The sequence below is a fragment of the Tupaia chinensis genome, unplaced genomic scaffold (assembly GCF_000334495.1).
Source record: "Tupaia chinensis unplaced genomic scaffold, TupChi_1.0 Scaffold000704_1, whole genome shotgun sequence".
In the NCBI taxonomy this organism is placed as follows: Eukaryota; Metazoa; Chordata; class Mammalia; order Scandentia; family Tupaiidae; genus Tupaia; species Tupaia belangeri.
The window spans coordinates 2,184,807-2,207,174 of NW_006160227.1; the positions used below are offsets into that span (position 1 = coordinate 2,184,807).

General features: G+C 41.0%; 1 protein-coding gene and 1 pseudogene across 6 annotated transcripts in view; one reads left to right on the top strand and one right to left on the bottom strand.

Annotated features, from left to right (window-relative positions):
- TMCC1 (transmembrane and coiled-coil domain family 1) overlaps window positions 1-22,368 on the bottom strand; it is a 201,610-nt gene that overhangs the window by 159,537 nt on the left and 19,705 nt on the right. The gene's annotated exons all lie outside the window — the stretch shown is intronic.
- Window positions 11,639-12,224, top strand: LOC102503044 (ATP synthase F(0) complex subunit C2, mitochondrial pseudogene; annotated as a pseudogene).

The following is a 22,368-nucleotide window of genomic DNA, read 5'->3' on the forward strand; positions in this document are numbered from 1 at the left end:
ACAGGAAAGAGCTTCAAGTCTTGTGAAGGTCAGACTCCTGAGACCCAGGATCTAGTGCTTATATAAATCTGACTCTTAACTGGAACATCACAGAACTCTCCTCACCCTCCACTGCCATGCTAGTAAGTTCTGAGAAAAAAAAAATAACAATGAAATACACCTAGGAGAACTACAGCTTCTGATTTTGGTATCGAGGATCATGGAACCAATCCACCCTGTAGATACCATGAGACGTTATTTTCAAGTAACACATGAATATTCACAAAGATATACTGTAATTTAGATTATAAAACAAACCTTAAAATTAAAAAAAAAAAAAAAAAAGAATCTAGGCCAGCAGGTGGCATGGCAGTTAAGATAGCTGGAACCCACAAGTCTGACTATGCAGTTTGAGTCCCAGTCCAGAAGTTTGAAAATCATTCCAGGCTCATGTGTGTGCATGTTCAAAATCCCTAGAAGAGAATGGAAGAGAAGGGACTATAGTGTGGCCATCCCCTCTTAGGGGTCATTTTTCATTTTCCCTATCTTTCTTTCTCTGTCTCTGGCATGAGCATGTGCCCTGTAACAAACTGAAAAGAAAAAAAGAAAAGAGAAAACAACAAACTGAAATCTAGGGGGTATAGCTAGAACAATGCTTAGAAAATTTTTTTTATCATTTTAAATACATATATTAGAAAAGAAGATCTAAAATCAATAACCCAAGCTTAGGCCTTGGGAAATGTATCAATATTAGCACAACACAACAGACATTAAAACAATAAAAGGGCCAGCCTGGCAGCCTGTGTTAAGGGAGCAGGATCCCACACAGCCAATCTAGGTTCAAATTCCAGCCCCCAGCAGCTTGAAAAACATGATGAGCACGTGTGTGTATGCCCCAAATCCTGGCTGGATGGAAGTGGAGGAGAAGGGACTATAGCCTGACCATAACCTGTTGGGGACTGCTTTCTCTCTCTCTGTCTCTGACAAGTACCTGTGCCTTCTGGCAATTTAAAACAAACAAACCAGTAACAATAAGATAATACCACAGTTCTATTACCCTAAATTTGATAGCTTAGATGAAATAAACCAATTATTTGAAAGTTGACAAAATACCAAAATTACACAAGAAATAGATACCTGAAAATTTATGAAAGTTCATTTGTAGTTGTAAGCCTTCCAAAAATAACAACTCCAGTCCCACATACCCTCAGCACACTACGAACAAAATTCCTTTAGCCTAGTAAAGAGTATTTTTTTAAAAATCTACAAAATGTGGAAATCTAAAAAATCGACAAAAATCTAGAAAATGGTAATATAGATGGAAACATTACCATGAATTTTAAAAAAATATTTATTTAATTTTATTTGCTATCATTTTCATTTAATTTGATGAACGAAAGAGAGAGAGAAAAAATGAGAGAGCAAGCCACCAGGTCCGAGTTTTGAACTGTGCACAGCCATGTGGGAGTCCAGCACCTTAACCACCACACCACCTGCCAGTCCCAACATTACCATGATTTTAAGAGTGACAATGGGGGCCGGCATGTGGCATGGTGGTTGACATGCTAGATTCCCACATGGCTGACTACAATTCAAGACCCAGACCTGCTGGCTTGTTTTCTTTCTCTCTCTCTGTCTCTTTCTGGTGAGTGCATGTGTCTGGTAGCAAAAAAATAATGGTGATACTAAATAAAAATAATTTTTTTTTTAAAAAAAGAGTGACTGTGAATATAGAAGAATAAACATGCAGAGTATGGTCTACTCTGTGGCATCTACAAAGATAAGGTTTGCATTAAATAAACTGGGAAAGACAATTAAAATGTCTGAAACCAACAAATCCTATGCATATCATACAAATGAGAGGCTAAATACCAACAATACCCAATATCTTTTTTTTCTTTTTTAGGTTTTTGCCATAGGACATGTGTGTTCACCAGAGACAAACAGAGAGAGACAGAAAGAGAGAAATCAGCGGGAAAGAGAGAAATCACCCGTCTTCCAGGGAGAATGGCCAAACTGCAATTCCTCATCTTTTTTCCTCCTGGGATTTTGGGCATGCATGAACACACGCCTGCGCCTGATGTGATTTAAGCCACCAGGTCCAGGACTTGATCTGTGATCAGCACATGGAAGTCCAACATCTTAACCCACCTGCCTCCTGCCAACCCCTGTGACTTTTCAAAACTTCATTTTCAGGAACCTGCAAATGAAATCTTGGGTTTGCACTGGTAGTTTTTGCCTTATCTTCCCTGCCTTTTCCCTCTCCTCTCACCAAACCTGAAGCGTGTGCACAAGAAAGTGCTGGGTGGTTCTGGCTTGGTTCTGAAATCACTCGTGGTCTTATAAACCACCTGCACCTTTTGATCTGCATCCCAAAATCTGCCCTATGGCAGCAGCTGATAGAGAACTGAAGCCTTTATCTTAGCTTTCTGACTTAACTCCTGAGCCAGTAAGAATGCAGTAGGTCCAATGTTTAGGTTCAATTCCAGGCCCACCCTAAAAGTCAGTCATGGAGGTGACAGCCTGCAGTCCTAGCTACTAGTTCTCGGTCAGAATGGACAACAAAGAGAAACAAAGTCTTATAAAAGAAGTAATGTAGGGGTTGGACTCCCACATGGCCGAACGCAGTTCGAGTATTGAACCTGGTGGCTTGCTTTCTTACATTCCCTTTCTGTATGTCTCTCACTGGTCAAATTAAAAGATAAATAATAACAAATAAAATGAAATAAATAAGTAATTCTTTAAAAAAGGTAATGTCAGCTCTTCTTAAAAAAAAGATCAGATCATCAGAAAAGTCATGATGTCTATGTCTGTTTTTCTATGCAAAAATGTATTATGACTTTTCCACTGACCCAATATTTATTTTTATTTATTATCACTTGCTACCCACAAGGGAAGGGGAGTGAGAAAGCAAGCCACCAGGTCCAGGACTTAAAACTGTGATCAACCATATGGGAGGCCAGCAAGGCCACCTGCTGGCCCTTTTTTTTTTTTTTTGCTATAGGGTGCGTGTGCTGGCCAGAAAGGCAAAGAGACAGAAAGTGAGAAATCACCCCCCAGGGGGGATGGTCACGCCACAATCCCTTCTCCTCCATTCTCCTCTTGGGATCTTGGGCATGCAAGCACACGCACCTGGCGTGAGTTTAAGCCACTGGGTCCGGGACTCAAACCACGGTCGACTACATGGGAGTCCAGCAACATAGCCATTACACTAACTGCTGGTAGCCCTGCTGGCCCTTTAACACTTCTGTCTCTGGCACAAGCACTCTTTGGGGGAGGGAGGGGAGTTTTCCCCCAGGGAGCTGGCCCTAGACGTTAAGAGAGTCAGATCCCACAGGCCAAAACTATGCTATTTAAGTCCAGCTCTGACAGCCTGAAAAACAGGTTTGTGTCTAAAATCCGAACAGGATGGAGAAATAGAAGGGAAGGGATTATAACATGACCACACACATTGGGAGGTGGTTTCCCCTCTGTCTGCCTGTTTCTTTTTTGCTTTTTTGGGGGGGAGAATTTTTTCTCCAGGGTGTGTGCACACCCGAGAGACAGAAAGCAAGAAATCACCCCCCAGGGGGGATGGCCACACCACAATCCCTTCTCCTCAATTCTCTTCTCGGGATCTTGGGCATGCACGAACACACGCCCAGCATGAGCTTTAAGCCGCTGGGTCCAGGACTCAAACCACAGTAGAGTATGTGGGAGTCCAGTGATATAATCATCATGCTGGTCCCATCTGCCTGTTCCTGGCAAGTAAACACATACCCTAGTGTGGGGAGGCACAAACCCTGGGCGAAGCCTCACTTCCTGAAACACATGTACGAGAAACTTAACATATATACTTAAAGCTGGTTTTCATCATTTTTTCCACATAGTGACCAATGCACACTAATTTTGTTTTGCAAAGGACTCCCTTGGGAGAACCCAGCACAGAAAGGAATATCAAAATGAAATTCCTGATAACCTTGAAAAGCAAAGGAATTGAGCAGCAGAATAGACGAATGAGTCAACTGATAGCAATTCCTACTAAAATCACTGAAAGTCCAGAAAAAAATCAAAACAGACTCTACATACTTTCTGGAATATATACTTATGTTTTAAATTTTAAATAAGTCTATCTTTTAAAAATCCTAATTTCTTATACCATAAAGCATTCACTGATTGTCATCAGGGGAAAAAAAAAAAAGAAAAAAAATACAATAAATGTATACTATACTTCAATATGCCTTTAGTAGATCAAATTTTGTTCAACTACCCTGAAGCCAACCTTAAATATTACTATAGTGAACAGAGGAACACAAAGTTACAGAACTAAAACTTAGCCATGTTTTCCAGATTAAAAAAAAAAATCTCTATTTCTGCTTCTCCTTCACTGCAGGTGAGATAGGTTCAGAGGTAACACATTCTTCATGCTTTGCTATGTATCGATAATTCTATTCTTGAAATCATTATTTCTTCTCATGTTTCTATTTCATAAAGAGCAACGGCTTTCTAGCCATATTTTTTTTTTTTTGGAGAGATTTTCACTATAGGGTGCGTGCGCTCGCCAGACAGAGAGAGAAAGCGAGAAATCACCCCCCAGGGGGGATGGACACGCTGCAATCCCTTCTCCTACATTCTCCTCTCAGGATCTTGGGCACACACGCACACACGCCCAGCGTGAGTTTTAAGCCACCAGGTCCGGGACGCGAACCGCGGTCGACTATGTGGGAATCCAGCGACATAGCCATTACGCTAACTGCCGGTTCCCCTCTAGCCATCTTCTAGGGGGATTTGGGACTTACCAACATCTTTTCCAAGTCCGGTCACTCACACGCAAATCTTTCCCTTGACCTTGTTTTATAAGACAATACTGATCAAGTGTATAGATAAAAAAAATCCAGGAGTTGAAACAAAATGACAAAGATATAATCAAGTTCAATAGACATTTACTACTTTGAAGAACTCATATCATTTTATTCAATTTCTTTGTGTTTACTATATGCAGAAAATATAGCCAAAGACCTTATGGTAATTACAAAGAACAGTAGGTGGTTACAACACTGTGGTTCAAGTAGATGTTAAATGTCTTATTCATGAAGGAATAAGCACACAGGAGAATATACAGTGTTGTGTTAAGGTAAGAAACATGGTCATGTTGGATTATTAGTGAGTTGATAATTGGGTTGTATTTCATGTTTATTTCATGAGAGAAAAGCTGCCTCAAATAGGAGCTTATGCTGCCACTCCACCCCCTACCTCCAAGTCAGTCAGGATTGGGCCCAACTTGCACAAGTTGAGCTGAGAACTGAACCCAACTGTCCACGTGGCTTCCATTGCAGGTCACCGTGCAACTGCTGTGCCAACGCAGCACACGTTACATTTTTTTTAAAGCTCTCCATACTTACTCCCTGATTTTAAATCTATTTTAAGTCATATGCTCACAAAAGTGCTTAGGAATCTATAATGTCACCTAGTATACCCAATGATGAGAAATTGGCTCTCCTACTCAAGAATACTTTCAAGACGAGAACAATAATATATTGCAATTCTCCAATAAGAGTTAGGAATGTCTATGTCTCTTTACCTTGTAAAACTAATTCTGTAGGGCTAATGAACATTCAGAGGAACATTCTTCTTTTTCTTTATTTTTAATAATTATTTATTTTATTTTATTTATTCATTCATTTTATTTTTTAGTTTGACCAGAGGGAGACAGAGGGGGAGAGTGAGAGAGACAGGAAGTGAGAAAGCAAGCCACCAGACCCAGGACTCGAACCCTCGTTGGCCATGTGGGAGTGTCCAGCATCTTAACCACCATGCCACCTGCTGGTCCCCAAGAGGAACATTTTTCAAAAATCTTAGATATGGGTGACTTATTAGCAAATAGGCAATTCAGTACAGTTAAGAGCCTGTGCAGTGGTATGTCATTTCGGTCTGAATTTACATGTCCCTAATGACTTATGATGTTGAGCATTTTTCATGTGCTTACTTGGCATCCATTTATATTCTTCTTTTTTTTTTCTTTACTTTGAGAGAGATACTTGCTATAGGGCAAATGCACTCTCACCAGAGAGACAGAGAGATTGAGACACAGAAAGTGAGAAATTGCCCCCCAAAGGAGATGACCATGTGGCAATCCCCTCCTCCAGTCTCCTCTCGGGATTTTGGGCACAAACATACACACTCCTGGTAATGAAGATTTTTTCCTGTATTTCCTCCCAGAAGTTTTATGGTTTTCTCTCTTAAATTTATGCAAATGGTTCAAGTGATGTTGATTTTTTTTTTGTATAGTATGAGTATAGTACAGTAAGAGTTGAGGTTCGTTTCTGTGTGCACAAATGTCCAATTATTCCAGCACCCTTTGTTATAAAGAGTAGATATTCACTGAACAAAAATAACTCCCATTCTATTCAACACTTTCCCCTAACATTGTTCTGGGCTTCAGATTCCATGGTCTGTTGTTAGAAACATTCTCTTACGAACACCCTCAACTTCCTTAGTCACCTTCTCCTCCTTTTTTCAAAGGATTGACAGATACTTGTAGTTGAAAGCAACAAGGGAGAAACCACACATCTATGCCATGAAAGCAACAAGAAAAAAAAAAAAAAAAAAAAACACATCCATGGTGACCAATAACACTTTATATTCATGTCTACTAACCTTAAATGGGAATTTGATGCTATTCTGTAATCTCACTGCATTTCTCTAGTCTATCCACTCTCCCACTCTCATAAAGGATTATTTCAGGCTTACCTCTGTTCCTATCGCTCTCCAGCCTCCTTCCTCTAATGACCTGGCTTCCTCCTCTATCAATGAAACATTCTGTTCTTAGGGCTCCCTCACCTGCTAATTACAGGCCTTTGAGCAAATTACTTAATTTGATCTTTAAAGTGGAGATAAAAATATTACCCATCCCATAGTGTTATGGTAAAGAGTAAGACAATGTATGCATGAAAAGCACTTAATACACCAAGTAAACACTCAGTTAAGTGTTAGCTGCTAATTGTTTCTTACCACTACTCTTAAACATGTACATCATGATCTAAAGTCAATTTAACAGATAAGATTTCAAGAAATACTATACTCAATGCATGTATTTATATACAATATTTCATACATTTGCACATATATATGTGTGTATACATACATATACACACCTGCATATATGCATATGCTCACCAGAGAGACAGAAAGGGAGAAAATACTCCCCAGTGGGGCAGGGTCACACTACAATCCTTTCTCCTCCATTTCTCCATCCTGTTGGGATCTGGGGTGCACATATACACACACCCAGCATTTTTTTTTCAAGCTGCCAAGTCAGAAGTTCAAATCACATGGTCATCCATGTGAGATCCAGTCCCCTTAACCACTAAGCTGTGGGGCCAGCCCATATGCATGTACCCATTAAGGACTACATGGGAACCAGCGGTTAGCGTAATGGCTATGTCGCTGAACTCCCATGTAGTCAACTGCGGTTCGAGTCTTGGACCCAGTGGCTTAAACTCAGGCTGGGCACGGGTGCGTGCATGCCCAAGAGCCCGAGAGGAGAATGGAGAAGAAGGGATTGTGGGGTGGCCATCCCCTCGGGGGGTAATTCCTCACTTTCTGTCTCTCTGTCTCTGTCTTTCTGGCAGGTGCATGCGCCCTATAGCAAAAAATGCTCCACAAAAAAAATAAATAAATAAAAGTAAAAGAACTACATGACTGTAAACTTTATTTCAACTACATTTTAGGTTAGGTATCATTTAAAAACTGTTAGTATTTTACAGAAATGAGTGCATTTCTTTCCTTATTATTTATTTCATTTTTATTTTTATTAATTTATTTTAATCTGATCAGAGAGACACACACAGAGAGACAGAAGTGAGAAAGCAAGCTGCCAGGTCCAGGACCTGAACCTCTGTTGGCCATGTGGGAATCCAGTGCCTCAACCATCACGCCACCTGCTGGCTCGAGAGCATTTCTTTTTAAAAAAATGGATACAAAATCTGTAACAGTCTAAATTTTGAGGAAAAAACAGTGGCACAGTACTAAACCTCATCAATTTATGTTCTCCTACTCACAATGTTCAGATATGGAACATCCTCTTCTTCTGTCTGTCCTTTCATATGATTCAACTAAACAAATGCTTTGATTGCCTAAATATGCACAACACTCTACTCTCTTAGCTGGGTCAAAAGAAACTACTGGGTTGTCAGAAAAGTCATGACGTATTTTTTCTATGTTTTTCTACACAAAAATGTGTCATGACTTTTCCAACAACCCAATAGAAAGAAATCCCTTTGTTTTCTTTATGCGTTCCTGAAAACAGGAGAAACATTATTTTATACCCAGACCTAAGACACAGATTATTAATCTCACATATTGTCTAACACAAATAATCCCCTCTATGAAATATTACATCCAAAATATTGGCATTTGCTGCTGAGATCAGGCAAAGGCTTAATCAATGGACAGCATTCCAAAAGACTAAATGAGTAAGCTCAAGACCTGTTCAATAGTGGGGTCTCTCTGGGGTTTTCCTTTTTTTCCTAGAGCAATCTATACAATTTTCCAAACAATACTCATCACACATTCATCCCCAGGATCACCACTCCAAAGCATACAAATAAATCAGTACACAGCCAGAGTTGTCCAAACATGTTTTGACAGATCGAGGCCAACCAATTGCAAAGCTTCTGAACATGCACACCCCACAGGCCTACATAGCACCAGCCTTTGGCTCCAGGATATGTCCCTTTCTCCAAATAATAACTATTTTGTTTTTAATTTTTAATTTTCTGTTCATATCGACTACATCGGATGACATGCTTCTGAGCAATGAGGTCATTTTAGTTTTAACATTTTACAAAATTCTAGAATAAAAACAGAAAACTTACAGGAAGGAAGAAGACTGCTGGTGAAGGGAGTATGCTACTAAGTATTACAAGTATGAGTTAATAATGCAGCTTTAACTATTTCCCAACACTCAGGAAACATGAGCAGGAAAACAGCATTTCTGGGAAGCCTTAAACTTACAGACTCAATAATCCATTCTACAATTATTATCCAAAACCTACTCTTCATTTACTTTTCTTTCTTTATTTTACAATTATAGTATGAATTTATTTTGGTACAAAAACTTTTTGAAATTCATACATAGTTTTCCCATTACACGTATTTCCATGAGGTTTTTTTTCCTCAATCATTTTTTCAATTAATTAATTTACATTCATTCCCTAAGCATCATCACAGCATACAAAATGTGATTTCCCATCCAGAATATACTGCACAGTGGCTTACTCATGTATATTATTGTCAATAATTTTCCATTTCTAGTTTCATATATTATATAAATTTTTTAACCCCTATTTCTGACCCTCTGTCCTTTCCCATCCTCCTCCCACACTCTCTCTGGTGTCTACAGTTGTTTTCCATTCCTTTCCCCCCCACATTTTATTGATCACACAATTTCTTAAAATATCTAACTACTTTCAATAGCAAGTTCAGCTGGTAATTTCATAAAAAGCAGTTTTAATTTTAATAAATCAAAGAAATGCTAAGGAACTTTGCTTAAAACTTAAAGCCGGGAAACAGGTTAGGATTCTGTTCAAATAGTAGGTACATGAACCTATCGACAGCTCAAGACAGGACAAAAATCCTTAAAACCGGAAAACAAAGCCTAGAAGAAAATCAGCAATGTTTTAGTCAAAAGTCATAAAATGCTGTATCACCAGTTCAGTCTCATGTACTTAATCTATCTTCTATTGTGGTTCAATCTTCCTGATTAAATTCTGGGATATAATATTCAACTCCAGACTTGTCCCTACAATTAAGTTGGCCATGAGGAAATTTGCTTAAAACTTAAAGCCAGGAAACAGGTTAGGATTCTGTTCAAATAGTAGGTACATGAACCTACTGACAGCTCAAGACATGACAAAAATCCTTAAAACTGGAATAGAGAGCCTTGAAGAAAATCAGCAATATTTTAGTCAAAAGTTACAAAAAATTCTGTTTCACCAGTTCACTATCCTGTACTTTATCTTCTGTTGTGGTTCAATCTTCCTGATTAAATTTGTGGGTATAATATTCAAATCCAGACTTGTCCCTACGATTAAGTTGGCTATTTTCTTAGTTTTTGAACTCTTCTTTCTGTGTGACTGTATTTAATTTTCCTGGTATAGCACTCCCTGCAGAACTTCTTGGAGAGGTGGTCTGGTGTTGGTAAATTCTTTCAGGTTTTATTTATCTAATAATGTTCTTGTCTTCTCTTCCCATATGAAGGATAATCTTGCCAGATATAGTATTCTTGGTTGAAATTGTTTTTTTCACTCAACACTTTGAATGCATTTTCCCATTCTTTCTCACTCGCATTGTTTCGGATGAGAGGTTCACTGTCAGCCTGATGGGATATCCTTTGTAGGTAACTTGACGTTTCTCTCTTGCCAGTCTTAGTATCCTGTCTTTGTCTGTGGTTTTGGTCAATCTTGCTATAATGTGTCTTGGAGAAGATATTCTTGGGTTGATTCTATTGGGGGTCCTTTGTATTTCTTAGAACTGGATCTCTGAATGCCTCTCTAGGTTTGGAAAGTTTTCTCCCAGGATTTCATGGAATAGATTGTTAATGCCCTTATGACTCTCTTCTTATTCTGGGATGCCAATTATCTGGATGTTTGGATGGCTGATGGTATCTAGTATTTCATGTATATTATTCTCATTTTGGGGGGCAACTTTCTCAGTCTTTGTGATGGATTTTTCTAGGCTAGTGATTCTCTCTTCTACATCTGAGATTCAATTTTCTGTATGATGTAATCTGCTTTTAATATTTTCAAGGGGGATTTTGACTTGTATTATAGTCTTCATCTCTAACAGGTCCATTTGATTCTTTTTTATAGTGTGTATTTCCTCTTTTGATCTTGCAAGAATTTCCTCACCTCCTGAAACTTGTCAGCTCCTTTTCCCTGCCTCTTCTGTAGTTCATTGTCTCTCTTCTCTTCCATCTCTGTTAGCTTCGTCATTATGAACATTCTAAATTCTTTATCAGATATTTCCATGATTTCCATTGAGCTGTCTGTGGATGAAGAGGAGTTACTCTTTTCCCTGGGAGAAGAGGTATTTTCATGATTTCCCATATTTCTTGTGGGCCTGTAGTGATTTCTAGTTATCTGATGGATGGTGTGTTTCTTCCTAATTCTTGGAAGTTCAATCTGAGCATTCAGGAGCGTGCAGAAGGAGGTGATCTGGAATCTCTTTGCCAATCCACTTTTATCCCTTTGTGCAGCAGATTCAGTGGATATTGAGGAATATGTTAATATGTTAATACTCTAATAGTATATGGAAGTTTGGCTAGGTTCCCTTAGATCCATCTAGAAACACAGTGAATGGAGATTGAGGAGCAGAGTAATGAGATAAAAGAAAAAGAAAAGGAAACAGGGGTGGGAGGGAGAAAAACAAAAAATAAAGAAACAGAAAAAGAAGGGAAAAAGAAGACAACAAAAAAATATTTTTTTAAAAAAAAGCGAAAAATTAAAAACTCCACACAAAATCACTAGTTCTCAGGAGCCATGGAGGAATCCTCTGAAGGCCAAATCTTTGCTTCTCCTAGATGGGCGAAGGAAAGGGGATTATTAGCAAGATAAAGGAGGGGCTGAAAGCCAAGAGAATACTTTACCTTAAAAAATTTTAAAAAGAAGTCTCTCTTCTCTGCACTGGGAGCAGCTCTCCTGCCACAGCCTCTCACCCCCTGAAAATGTATACCTGCTCCAGGCTGGTTTCTACCCCTCTCCTCAAGGGCACCTCTCAGCTGCTGAGTCGACCACTATCTGCTGTGTTGCTGAAACCTCCAGAGACACTGACAGATGAGAGTTTCAGCTGCTTGGCAGTCTCACGTCACCAGACCTCACTTGTCCCTTGCCGCAGCTTCCAAACCAGCACAATTTCAAGGGACATTGACCGGCAGCCAAGTGCGTTGGGGCGGGGCCTGCCATGGTTGGGGTGGCTGGCTCTGGGGCCGGGAGTGGGACTGTGTTTGGAAGCCTGATCATTGGTTATGCCAGAAACTCTTCTCTGAAGCAACAGCTCTTCTATGCCATTCTGGGCTTTGCCCTCTCGGAGGCCATGGGTTTTTTTTGCCTGATGGTGGCCTTTCTCATCTTCTTCGCCATGTGATGGAGTCGTCTCCACCTCCATAGTTTTATTCCCCATGTCTTGTCTGCCCTGCGTGTCCCTTTTCCTATACCTCCCCAGGCAGCCTGGGAAAAGTGGTTGGCTCAGGGGTTGACAGAGGAAAGTATTAATAAAAAAAAAAAAAAATTAAAAAGGAAAAATTACAAAAATATGAGAAGACAGAGACAGAGGAGAGAGACAGAGACAGAGAGAAAGCTACAGGGGCTCCCTACTACTCGAGTTTGGGGGCTGAAGGCTGAATTATCAGTAGAAAATCTTCATTTCTCCTTTTTTCCCTGAAAGCACTAGGTTCTCAGGAGCCATGGAGAAGTCTCCTTCTGAAGGCCTGCCCCTTGCCTCTCCACTTGAATTCGGGGGGCTGGAGGCTGAATTATCAGTAGAAAATCTTCATTTCTCTTTTTTCCCTGAAATCACTAGTTCTCAGGAGGCATGGAGGTAGTCTTATTCTGAAGGCCTGTCCCTTGCCTCTCCCCTACTCTTCATTTAAAACCATAGTAAATACCAACAAATATAAAAATCTAAAGGATAGGGAACGTACCTGTAAGCAAACTACTATGGGAAAGCAATTCCCACACATGTATTAACATATATCTTAAGAACAAAATAAAATCAAACTAACCAAAATACGAGGCTGAATCTAAATCTAAGCAACATGCTCTCTCCTTCACTAAGACATCTCTTTTTGGCCGTCACTAAAGGACCTCAAGATCAAGATAACTAAAACTTAACTCTGATCTTCCCATTAAAAAAATCTGTCTTCTGGGACCAGCAGTTAGCGTAATGGCTATGTCGCTGGACTCCCATGTAGTCGACTGTGGTTCGCGTCCCGGAACCAGTGGCTTAAACTCACGCCGGGCGCGTGTGCGTGCATGCCCAAGATCCCGAGAGGAGAATGGAGGAGAAGGGATTGCGGCGTGGCCATCTGAAAAAATGCTCAACGTCCCTTATCATAAGGGAGATGAAGATTAAAACCAACAGCTGCTGCAGGGGTGGAGGAGTTTGACTTCAAAAAAAAAAAAAAAAAAAAAAACTGTCTTCTTTCAGTATTCCTTTTCTCAGTGAAGAGTAATAAGTTGCATAAGCCAGAATCCTAGAAGTCTTCTTTTCCTCTCTTCATATTCTGCTCATCAGGAAACTCTGTTGCCTTTGCTTCCTAGATATTCCTGAATTCATTTCTTTCTATCCTCTCTACCAACACTACTCTTATCTAAGTAAGCCACCATCATCTCTCACCTGGACAACCAGACTAAATTCCTAACCAGTACCTCTATCTCCACTCTGGAACATCCGAAATCCACTCTCCACCTCGCAGTCAAGTGTTATAAAAAAAGCAAACCCTATGTTTTTTCTTGCTTAAAATCTTTTAATGGCACCTCTTTCATCTTAGGATGAAGACAAAAGTATCTTAACATAACCTATAAAACCTGGCAAGGACAGGCCTATCTCTCCACCTAAAACCATTTTCTTTCTCCATCTAGTTCTCACTGTTCAGACCAAGCTAACTTTAACTGGGTTCCTCATTTCCCCATTGTCCCTTTTACCACAGGGTCTTTGTGCCTGCTGTTTCCTCTGTCTAGACAACCACCCCACCTCTCTTTACCAAGGCAGTATCTACTCCTTTAGCTCACACCTCAAAGATCATGACTTGGTCATGATCTGGCCTGGTCAAATCTCACTAATACAAGAACTACCCAATATCTACTCTTACACTATTGTCATAATTGCAATTTAACATTAAAATTAACATTCTTCCCCAGACCCTAAGAGTTTCATGGGGAAAAGTATCCCATCAGTTTTTGTTCCACATTATATCCCCAGTACTTATGTAGCTCAATAAAAAAGTGTTGTGCAAATGAATAAAGTCATGAACCATGTTCAGGAATAAGCAAATGTACCAGAAACTGCCTAAGTCAAAATTCAGCTGCCAGCAATCACGGAACTGACAGCAGGTCAAGCTCCTACCATCATGATCTTACTAGGTTTAACTTCCTTTAGCAAGGTCATTCCGTTAGCTGGGTATTATGGTTTGAGTCATGATCTGTCCCCCAAAGTTTCATGTATTAGAATGTAATGTTGGGAGGCAATAAAGCCAGTGGTGACTGGTTTTTCGTGACTGCATTGTGGAGGCAACACTTTATGACTAGATTAATGACATATCTCACAAGACCCAGTGATCCTAGCTCTCCTGAGAATGGGTTAGTTCTCCCAAGTGCTAGTTACCATATGCATCCACCATTCTCTGTGCTTCCATCGGCCTGCTGCAGGCCTAGGTTTTTAAACTTTCCAACTGACAGAATCGAGACTTGGTAAAATAAACCCCTATTTTCTTTATAAAATCACCCAGGCTCAGGTATTTCTGTTAGAAATGCAAAAACAGACTAAGATACTGAGATAATTTATTTACAATAAGCCTTCAAGTGGCTTGTTTTCATGAAGAAACCATCAAAAATTCAAAATCCAGTGCAATCTAAATCTGTTTTATTGCAGTTTTCATCACAAAACTACTTGTAGTCTTTTATTTGTTTGTTTGTTTTTACATCTCACTGCCAAGTCCCAAAACAAAGCCAAATCCCTGGCTTGTCTTTTTTTTAACAGATATTTATTTATTTTACTTACTATTTTTACTATTCTTTTAAGTTTGCTATAGGGTATATGTGCTCACCAGAGAGAGGAAGAAAGAGAAAGTGAGCAGGCAAGCCACAGGACTAGAACCACAGTCAAATACGTGTGAGTCAAGTGCCTTAAACACCATGCTACCTGTTGGTTCCTCCCTGGTTTATCTTGACATCCAAACTTTTTACTTAACTTATTCCAAAATAAAACATAACATAAAGGATAAAACACAACATAAAAGATAACATTTTAAAAAGTTAAAATCTCTTTCAATCTCTGTTTAATATATTCCGAATGTCTCCATGGCAGAAATTGAAAGATCCAAAGATGTAATAGTAGGGAGGACAAGTGTAGATACCAAAAACTATGGGAAAGGAGTGGATAGTAGAGGAGGGATGAAAGGGGCTCAGGGAAAAAACTCAATCTTATAAGATTGTTGGGGCAGACAGGTGGCATGGTGGTTGGGGACGCTAGATTCCCTCATGGCCGACCATTGTTCAAGTCCCAGACCTGGCAGCTTGCTTTCTCACTTTTCCTTCTCCTCTCTCTCTCTGTTTCTGTCTGGTCAAATTAAAAAATAATAAGTAACAATAGAATTAGATAAATAATTCTTTAAATATATATATTTATATATCCCAGGGGGAGAAGGATTTGCAGTGTAGCCATCTCCCCTGTGGAGTGATTTCTTGCTTTCTCTCTGTCTCTCCTGCAAGTGCATACACCCTATACCAAAAATATCTCTAAAAAGTAAAATAAAATAAAATTCCACACCTAGTGAGGCGTGATCATACTGCAACCCCTTCTCCTCCATTTCTCCATCCCCTTGGGACTTGGGGCAGGCATGCACATGAACCTGACACATTTTTCAAGCTGCCGGGGGCTGGAGTTGAACCATGGTTGGCCATGTGGAGTCCAGCTCCCTGCGCACTGCGCTTAACCACTGTGCTGCAAGGCTAGTCCTCAATATGTCTGTTTTGGTTTCCGCTTTCCTTTAGAAGGAAACATTTTCCTAAAGGCACAGTGATGTAGCACACATGGCCACTCTGCCCCTAGGACTTGGGTTTCCTAAGGGAAAGTCTTAAGTCTCAAGATCTCCAGTATCTTGAGACCAGCAGTTGGCATAATGGCTATGTCACTGGACTCCCATGTAGTTGATCACGGTTCGAGTCCCAGACCCGGTGGTTTAAACTCATGCCAGGCGCGTGTGAGTGCGTGCCTAAGATCCCGAGAGAAGAATGAAGGAGAAGGGATTGTGGCGTGGCCATCCCCCCTAGGGGGTTACTTCTCACTTTCTGTCTCTGTCTCTATCTCTGGTGAGTGCACACACCCTGTAGCAAAAAAGAAAAAAAAAAACTCTCAAAAAAAACAAAAAGAAAATTATGTTTATGGTAATATCCTTGATACATCTTATCACTTACTGCATGCATGTCTTAAAACACGTCTTGTGTGCTATAGAGATGTACAACGATTAAATGTAAATAACAATTCATAAAAGGAAAAAAGAAAAAGTTAAAAATGTCTAGCAACTTAAGAAATTTTAAAATAAACACTCAGTAGGAAAAGGAGAAGAAATCAGGGCAACGGATAAAAAACTCTTCCACCCACAAAAAAAAGACAGATATCTTCCCCATGAATTCTGGCAAGGTCAATTCTCAGCCTTATTCACAAAACTCTTGGATGGCTTCCTTGGCCTCAAAAGAACTCCATGCTATTAATGCACAATGGCCATTCTAAAGCCTGAGTATGGATATAGTTGCTTAGGGGAATTGCCTATTCTGATGGTGAGCAATTGGTTCTCAGTAATTTGAAGTCACAAAAACAGTGGACATTATAACTCATAACAAAATAAAAAGGCAAATGAAAGAAAATGTAAGATCTTATTACAAACGGAAGGTGTAGTATCAGAAAAGAACAACATAGGAAATGATAAACACTTTTAGAGAAAAAAATAGTTAAAGAAAAAGAAATAGTCGTTCTTCAGATTCAAACAGTCAAAACTTGGCAAGCAAGTTTACTAACGAACCCACCTTATTCTTCAAAGCATTAGTTTCTTCAAAGGAGATCAATAAAAAACTGCCAAAGCAAATAATCTAGAACAACTAATTTTATTCTCCTACAAGTAATCGCATACTCTCCTAAAATAATTATGTCAATGCACAGAGCTTTCATTTTATAAATTTCCTTAAATAAATATTTTACATTTTTGACATCTACCACATCTTATAGAAAATAAATACTGTAAATGAGCAAGCATGGCGCAGTCACAGTGGTGTAAGCTGCTAAGGTGCTGTGCTCCACAAGCTAGGACCACATGTGAAACCTGGATCTGATTCCCAGTCTAACCCAAGGCTGGGTATAGTGGTGGAGTATATCCCATTTGGGAGGTGAAGGCATAAGGATCAGACTTGAGGCTGGTCTGCAACATAGTAAGACATTTTTTTAGAAAAGGGCCAGGCATGGTGACACATATCTATAACCCCAGCTGGGAGACTATGGAAGGAAGACTGTGACACAGCAATATATATATATATTTTTATTGCCAGATATCACATGTCCCAGAGAGAGGGAGTGTACACTCACCAGAGAGAGAGAGAGAGAGAGAGAGAAAGCATCCCTCAACAGCGTTTGGTCATACTGCAATCTTTTTTCCTCCATTTGTCTTTCTCAACACGAAACATGTTTTTCAAGACTCCAGGGACAAGATTCAAACTGAGCTTCCAACATCAACACTTAATCACTGAGCTATGAGGCTGGTCCAAAAAAGTGAGGTTCTATCTTTAAAAAAAAATTATTTTTTGAACAAGCAATAAAAAAATATTATTGGTTTCTCACAGGTAGAAATGTAAAATGGTTTAGGGCTGCTGGCCTTACTTTAATATTTTTTAAAACATTTATTTCTGAGGCCAACAGGTGGCATGGGGTTTAAAGATGCTGGACTCCGGGACCAGCCGTTAGCGTAATGGTTATGTCGCTGGACTCCCACATAGTCGAACATGGTTTGAGTCCCGGACCGGCGGCTTAAACACATGCCAGGCACGTGTGCGTGCATGCCCAAGATCCCCAGAGGAGAATGGAGGAGAAGGGATTGCGGCGTGGCCATTCCCCCGAGGGGTGATTTCTCACTTTCTGTCTGTCTGGCGAGCGCATGCGCCCTATAGCAAAAACCTCTCCAAAAAAAAAAAAAAAAAGATGCTGGACTCCCATGTGGTTGACTATGGTTCAAGTCTTAGACCTGGCATCCTGCTTTCTCTCTTTCTCTTTCTCTCTCTCTGTCTTTTGCTGGTCAAATTAAAACAAATATTAATTAATAAAGTTAAATAAAATAATTATTTAAAAAAAAAAGACAAAACCATTTATTTCTGGGACTAGCAGATGTCATAAGGTTTATGTCTCTGGACTCCTACGTAGTTGTCTGCAGTTCAAGTCCCAGTCCCAGCAGCTTAAAACTCATGCCAGGTAATGCGTGTGCGTGCATGCCCAAAATCCCGAAAGGAGACTGCAGTGTCGCCATCCCCCGAGGGTGAGCTCTTGCTTTTTGTCCCTCTGTCTCTCTGTCTCTCTCTCTCTGGTAAGCGCACATGCCCTACAGCAAAAAAAAAAAAAAAAAGAAAGAAAAGAAAAGAAAAAAAATTTATTTCTTCAAGCCAGCCAGGGGCATGTTGATTAAGGTGGCTAGATCCCATATGGCTGACTATTCAGTTTGAGTCCCAGGCCCACGCCCTTGAAAATCACTGGGCATGTGTGCATGTGTGCTTACAATTCCGGGAGAATGAGAATGAAGGGGAAGGGATTATGGCACAGCAATAATGCCCAGGGGGTCATTCCTCACTTTCCCTCCCTCTGTGTCCTCTCTGTCTTGGGTAAGCGCCCTGTGACCAAAATAATAACAAAACTACAGAGATAGAGAACAGATTATTGGTACCAGGAGATGGGACAAGGACAGTGGTGGGGACAGGAATACTCAAAGGGTAGTACAAGGAAACTCCTCTGTGGGGACAGAACTGCTCTATATTATGGTGACGATGGAAGTTACGCAGATCTTTACGTAAGATCTAACTGCACAGAGTTACATATGCACACACAAGATCATATTTTAAAAAATGGGGAAAACTGAATATAGTCTCTAGCCTAGTTAACAGTATTAAACTGATTCCTGGTTTTGATATTATACTACAAAGATGCCACCACTGGGGGAAGCCAGGGGAAGGTCTTGAGAGACACTGTACTATTTTTGCAATTGTCTATAAAACTATAACCATTTCAAAATCAAAAGGCTTTTATAAAATGTTAGTGAGAAGTAGGATAATAAAATTGTAATTGACCCAGTCACAATGACATACACGGTAGGGCACCACTAAGTGATGTTGGAGCTACATGGGAAGCCCATGTTCAAATCCCAGGTTGACCCAAATGTGCCAGGAGGCCCACATGTCCCTATGATTCTGGCTGGTTAGGTGGCAGGCGGGAAGACCCTGTCAAGGGTACCTGCCAGCTTGTGTGCTTCTCTCTCCCCTTCCCATGAAACTAACTTTTTTAAAAGCCTGTAATTGTAAGTACAGTACTTTCCTGAGTTCTGTGAGTCATTCTAACAAATCAGTGAATCAGAGTAGCTTGAGGGAAATGAATTTACGGCCAGTTGGTCAAAAGTGCAGTAGCCTGGGAATCCCTACACTTCCGGCTGGCATTTGAAAAGGGAAGTCCTGTTGGAGACTGCCCTTAACCTGCTATGCTAGCTCCTAACGATACAGAATTGCACTGCAACGACTTCCAGGTGTTGGCAGGCCAGCAGACGGCAAGGTAGTCAAGGCACTCACAAAGCCACCTTATGGATCGATCCCTCAAGGATAACTCTGCAGTTCAGGCCCTGGACCTGATGGCGGCACAAATGCATGCGTGCCCAAAATCCCAAGAGAAGAATGGAGAAGGGATAACAGCATAACTATGCCCCACCCCAAGGCAGGGGTGACTTCTCACTTTTCCTTTCCCTCTCTTGTGAGTGCATGCACCCTATGGCAAAAATCTGAAAAAAAATAAAAGTAAGAATCGAGGCCCAGTCCAACAGTGCTTCAGTAAAGCACTGTGTATATGGAGCTGGTTCCCACAAGGCCGATCGCGGTTCTAATTCCATCCTTGCTGGCTTGAAAAATACACCAGGTCCATGTGCATGTGTGCCCCAAATCCTGCTGGGATAGAGAAATGTAGGAAAAGGGACACAGTGGGTGTAAACACACCCCATGGTGGAGGGGAGGTGCTTTCTCTCTTTCTCTAGCTAGCAGTTGTGCCCTCTGGCAAAAAGAAAAATAGGGACCAGCAGTTAGCGTAATGGCTATGTCGCTGGACTCCCACGTAGTCGACCCAGGGTTCGAGTCCTGGACCTGGTGACTTAAACTCACACCGGGCGTGTGTGCATGCGTGCCCAAGATCCTGAGAGGAGAATTGGAGAAGAAGGGATTGCAGCGTGGCCATCCCCTCTGGGGGGTGATTTCCTGCTTTCTGTCTCTCTGTCTCTCTCTCTGTCTTTCTGGCGAACACATACGCCCTATAGCAAAAAAACCTCTCCAAAAAAAAAAAAAAATTAAATAAAAGAAACAACACAACAAATAGCTGAAGTAAGGAATGGGCTAAAATAGCACCACGAAACTTCATAAAGATGCAAATACACAGTGTCTCAGACCAAAAGGTGTTGAATAAATATCAGCTGGGAATGGGGCCAGCAGGTGGCATGGTGGTTAAGCATGCTGGACTCCACATGGCCGACCATGATATGAGTCGTGGACTTGGAGGCCTGCTTTCTCACTTTCCCTACCCAACTCTGTCCCTCTCAAGTTAAAATAAATAAATAAATAAAGTTAAATAAAATAATTATTTAAAAAAATACCGTCTGGAAATGAAGTTAGGTCTCATTTGCAGGTTCACACAACGGCACAGGTAGGAGGACAACTAAAATGCAACCTGAAACAAGCTCATCACTCACTGAACCACACACTTTCCACTCCCTATTCACACACGATTTTCCAAATAACTGTACTTTCACATACCCCAAAATTTTCAGGAAGAAGTATATGCAGAAGGACCAGCAGGCGTAATGTGGTTATGTCACTAGACTCCCATGTAGTCAACCATGGTTTGAGTCCTGGACCTGGTGGCTTAAAACTCATGCCAGCGCACGTGCGTGTGTGCCTAAGATCCCGAGAGGAGACTGGAGGAGAAGGGATTGTGGCATGCCCCCCCCCGGGGGGGGGAGTGATTTCTCGCTTTCTGTCTGTCTCTCTCTGTCTCTCCAGTGAGTGCATGTGCCCTATAGTAAAAAGTCTCTCAAATAAAAAAAAAAGTATATGCAGAAACAACACATGCTGGTAAACAGAACTGCCATTTTATTGATGTAAAACTACTTCTGCAACCTGGATTGGGATTTTATTTAAAAAACATTCTAGGGGCCGGACCCATGGCCTGATGGTTAAGGCAACTGGATTTCATGAGTGTCAGACCCTGCGGCTTAAAAACTAGGCCATGGGGCCAGCAGGTGACATCGTGGTTGGGACGCTGGACTCCCACACGGCTGACTATGGCTCGAGTCCTACACCTGGAGGCTTGCCTTTTCACTTTCCCTTTCTCTCTCTCTGGTTAAATTTGATAAAGGATGTTAACAACAAATAAAATTTAAAAATAAAATAAAATAAAAGATGCACCAGGTCGTGTGTGTACGAATGCCCAAAATCCCAAAAAAAGGAGGGGAAAATGGAGAAGGGATTGCAACCACGCCCATAGGAGGCTTTCTCCTCTTTCTCTGTTTCTCCCTCTCTGGTGAGTGGTGGGTGCATGAGCCCTCTAGCCAAAAAAAAAAAAAAAAAAAAAAGGCTTTTAAAAAAAAAAAGGCAAACCTAACATTACATACAGTTGAAACCCTGGTCCCTGTTATTGAGTCCCTTTCAGGCAGGGCGCTAGAAGCCACAGACTGAGTCTGTGGGGCTCTAGGTGTCTTTGTCCTGTTGCTGAATATGAATAATATGAATAATAAGGCATTCGATTCAGAAAATGAGTATTGACCGGAAAGGGGCATAAGGGGATTTTCTGGGGGGATGAAAATGTTCTCTATTTTGATCTGATTTGTGGTTATAATGTATTCATATACTGCTGTATACATATATAAAAATTCATTCAACTACATATGTACTTAATGGCAACTGTATTTCAATTTTTTAAAAAAGTGTTCAAGGTCCGGACCCCAGGCGGACTGAGGCTGCAGGCCCGACCCTACCGCAACTCCACGTATCCCCACCATCCTTCCTCCTTGGACTCCAGGTTGGTTGCCTGGGACTTTAAGGCGAACCCACACCCCTCCCCACCCGAAACCCGGATCGAGCCGGCCAGCAGTTCCGGACCCCAGGCGGACTGAGGCTGCAGGCCCGACCCTACCGCAACTCCACGTATCCCCACCATCCTTCCTCCTTGGACTCCAGGTTGGTTGCCTGGGACTTTAAGGCGAACCCACACCCCTCCCCACCCGAAACCCGGATCGAGCCGGCCAGCAGTTCCGGACCCCAGGCGGACTGAGGCTGCAGGCCCGACCCTACCGCAACTCCACGTATCCCCACCATCCTTCCTCCTTGGACTCCAGGTTGGTTGCCTGGGACT